Raw genomic sequence first — 4,374 nt, 5'->3', positions numbered from 1 at the left:
AATAAAATGTTTTTAATTAAAAAAACCCGAAATTGTTATTAAAGAAAAGTCATCTTAGAGATTATACTTTGTATAGAGACATTAAAAATTATTACCACCAGAAGGATAAACTTGGAGTTTGTGGTTCTCTATTTCATGTCTTTGTCCTGTTGTCCTGATTGTTTTAACATAGATACATGGCTACCAAGACCAATGGTAACTGATCTTACTCTAAAATGAAATAGTCTCTTGAGGCCCCCCCTTCGCAGCCTTGGTGCGGCGAGCGGGACACAGCCCCTGCCCACCGTGGTCTGTAGTACTTGCAGCTCTTCTCCTTTAAGATGCCTGAGGAAGTGCACCATGGAAAGGAGGAGGTGGAGGCTTTTGCCTTCCAGGCAGAAATTGCCCAGCGCATGTCCCTCATCATCAATACGTTCTATTCTAACAAGGAAATTTTTCTTCGAGAGTTAAGTAATGCTTCTGATGCCTTGGACAAGATTTGCTATGAAAGCCTGACAGACCCTTCCAAGTTGGACAGCGGTAAAGACCTGAAAATTGACATCATCCATAACCACCAGGAACACACCCTGACTCTAGTGGACACAGGCATTGGTATGACCAAAGCTGATATCTCATAAATAACTTGGGAACCAGCATCAAGTCTGGCACTAAAGCATTCATGGAGGCTCTTCAGGCTGGTGCAGACATCTCCATGATTGGACAGTTTGGTGTTGGCTTTTATTTTGCTTATCTGGTGGCAGAGAAAGTGGTTGTTATCACAAAGCACAATAATGATGAGCAGTATGCATGGGAGTCTTCTGCTGGGGGCTCTTTCTTTCTTTCTTTCTTTCTTTCTTTCTTTCTTTCTTTCTTTTCAAAAAATTTTTATTTACTTATTCATGATAGACACAGAGAAAGAGACGGGCAGAGACATAGGCAGAGGGAGAAGCAGGCTCCATACCGGGAGCCTGACGTGGGACTGGATCCCGGGACTCCAGGACCAGGCCCTGGACCAAAGGCAGGCGCCAAACCACTGAGTCACCCAGGGATCCCTGGGGGCTCTTTCACTGTGTGTGCAGACCATGGTGAGCCCATTGCCCAGGGTACCAAAGTGATCCTCCATCTTAAAGAAGACCAAAAAGAATATTTAGAGGAGAGGTGTGTCAAAGAAGTGGTGAAGAATCACTCACAGTTCATAGGTTATCCCATCACCCTTTATTTGGAGAAGGAATGAGAGAAAGAAATTAGTGATGATGAGGCAGAAGAGGAGAAAGGGGAGAAGGAGGAAGAAGATAAAGATGATGAGGAGAAACCCAAGATTGAAGATGTGGGTTCAGATGAGGAGGATGATAGTGGGAATGACAAGAGAAAGAAGACAAAGAAGATTGAGGAAAAATACACTGATCAAGAATAACTGAACAAGACCAAGCCCATTTGGACCAGAAATCCTGAAGACACCACCCAGGAGGAATATGGAGAGTTTTACAAGAGCCTTACTAATGACTGGGAAGATCACCTGGCAGTCAAGCACTTCTCTGTAGAAGGTCAGTTGGAATTCAGGGCGTTGCTCTTCATCCCTTGTTGGGATCCTTTTGACCTCTTTGAGAACAAGAAGGAAAAGAACAACTTCAAACTCTATGTCCACCATGGGTTCATCATGGACAGCTGTGATGAATTGATATCAGAGTATCTCAACTTCATCCGTGGTGTGGTTGACTCCGAGGACCTGCCCCTGAACATCTCCTGAGAAATGCTCCAGCAGAGCAAAATCTTGAAGGTCATTTGCAAAAATATTGTGAAGAAATGCCTTGAGCTCTTCTCTGAATTGGCAGAAGACAAGGAGAACTATAAGAAATTCTATGAGGCATTCTCTGAAAACCTAAAGCTTGGAATCCATGAAGATTCCACTAACCGGTGCCGCCTTTCTGAGCTGCTGTGTTACCACACTTTCCAGTCTGGAGATGAGATTACTTCTCTTTCAGAGTATGTGTCCCATATGAAGGAGACTCAGAAGTCCATCTATTACATCACTGGTGAGAGCAAAGAGCAGGTTGCCAACTCCGCTTTTGTGGAGCGAGTGCAGAAACGAGGCTTCGAGGTACTGTATATGATAGAGCCTATCGACGAGTACTGTGTGCAGCAGCTCAAGGAGTTTGATGGGAAGAGTATTGTCTCAGTTACCAAGGAGGGCCTGGAGTTGCCTGAGGATGAAGAGGGGAAGAAGAAAATGGAGGAGAGTAAGGCCAAGTTTGAGAATCTCTGCAAACTCTGAAGGAAATCTTGGATAAGAAGGTTGAAAAGGTGACCATCTCCAACACGCTGGTGGCTTCACCCTGCTGTATTGTGACTAGCACCCTATGGCTGGACTGCCAACATGGAGCGGATCATGAAAGCCCAGGCACTCCAGGACAACTCTACAATGGGTTATATGATGGCCAAAAAGCACCTGGAGATCAGCCCTGACCACCCCATTGTGGAGATGCTGTGGCAGAAGGCAGAGGCAGACAAGAATGATAAGGCTGTCAAGGACCTGGTGGTGCTGCTGTTTGAAACAGTTCTGCTCTCCTCCAGCTTCTCACTGGAGGATCCCCAGACTCACTCCAACCGTATTTACCATATGATCAAGCTAGGCCTGGGCATTGATGAAGATGAAGTGACAGCAGAGGAACCCAGTGCTGCTGTTCCTGATGAGATCCCTCTGCTTGAGGGTGATGAGGATGCCTCTCACATGGAAGAAGTCAATTAATTTCTCCCCGCAGACCTTGTGCCTTCTGTGTCCCCATGGCTCCCCAGCAACCCTGAGTAGCCCCAGTTCACCTACTTCCCTCTGCTGATGTCTAGTGGATTTTTTCCCCTCCTGTCTTTGTTTGAGGCAGGAAAGAAGGGCCTTAAGCCCTAGCCCTCATGAAATTTAACAAGGGGTTTGGATGTGTATTGTGGTGTTTGTTTATTTTGAGATTAAAATATGCAAAATAAAGAAGATACAGTTTTATAAAAAATAAAAACTAAAAGTAAAATGAAATAAAAATATCAACATTTTGTTGATAGAAGGAATTTGAGTAACATTGACCTTTCTTGCGAATAGAGCTATTTATTGTTGGAATGAAGGAAAACAATTAGATATTGCCTTTAAAGATGACAAGTTAAATTCACAAACATCTGCTATTTGGGTAATCTGCTGAAGAATTTGAGATGGTTCAAAGGACCCATATTTTCCTGTTATAGGGCATTAATACATCCAGAATGACAATGTTGTGTGATTCATTCCTATTTTTTTCTCCATGTTTTCTAAAGATAAAGATTTTCAGCTGTTCTTTTTAGTCTCAAAATAAGGTTTAAATAGGCCAGAAGGTCCATTTCTGAGAAGAGTGGCATTGCAAAATTAGACTCCTATTTGTGCCTCAAAGTAAAAATGACAGGTTAAATTCACAAACATCTGCTTCAATCTTCATTCTCAGTATCACATTTGTGTAAGCTCAATAGTGTTGTTAACAACAACAACAACAACAAACCATTGAAGTCACTTGGGAATTATCATGAACTTATCAGAAAGCTTCTGAGTTTAGTAACTTTTATCTTTATTTGGACCAAGTACAAGAAAAAGGTCAAGAACATTCATTCAAATGAATGATAAATACATGATAAATACCACATGCTTTTGTTTTAAAGAAACTTACTGGATTGAGTGAAAAGTTTGTTAATTTTTATGGTAATAGTTTTAATTTAAGTCCCTCTGGGAATGTAGACTAAAGAAATCACATGTAACACAGTGATGGTAACACTAATGTTCTTAAAACTCTCAAACTAATGATGTCTGCACTTTTGGGTAATGTCACCTTTTGAGATTTAGATAAAGTTGTGACCCCTTCCTCAGAATAATGCACTTAGACAAATACATCTTCAGTTGGCAGACTATTTTAAGAGTCTCTCAAGTCTTATCATCTTTCAGACCCACAAATGTGCCTTCTGTAGAATACAATGATTTGTTCTTTGGGGAGAAAATAAACTACTGCCTACCATAATGAGGCATGAAACCAATATGCTATAGGGATTATTCCTATATTTCCTTACTGTTCTCTTGTGTTTGTGCAAGATCATGTCATTCTTGATTTTTTAAAATTTAAAATCTAGTCCAGGAAATTTTCCTTTCCTAAAAAGAAAGGCCCTGAGACATAATACTAAGCCATATGAATACCGTAGTGTAGCTGGATAAGCAACCATTATCAAGCCACTAGTTTCTCTTCCCAAACTAACTGTTGATACTGAGCTTTCTTCAGGCACTGTAAAACTTTCTTTGAAGTAATTACCTTTTACCTGTGCTTTTTCCTTGCATAGACTACTTCTAAGTACTTAACACTGGCTTTATATTTAGGAACTTACAAAAAAATAGGATCA

At 41.2% G+C, this 4,374-nt stretch overlaps 1 pseudogene; it reads left to right on the top strand.

The window, feature by feature from the left end:
- Nucleotides 1–271: 271 nt before the first annotated feature.
- Nucleotides 272–2,725, top strand: LOC140632861 (heat shock protein HSP 90-beta-like; annotated as a pseudogene).
- The last annotated feature ends 1,649 nt before the right edge of the window (nucleotides 2,726–4,374 follow it).

The sequence above is a fragment of the Canis lupus genome, chromosome 5 (genome assembly GCF_048164855.1).
Source record: "Canis lupus baileyi chromosome 5, mCanLup2.hap1, whole genome shotgun sequence".
Taxonomy (NCBI): Eukaryota; Metazoa; Chordata; class Mammalia; order Carnivora; family Canidae; genus Canis; species Canis lupus.
This window is presented reverse-complemented; position numbering and strand designations above follow the sequence as displayed.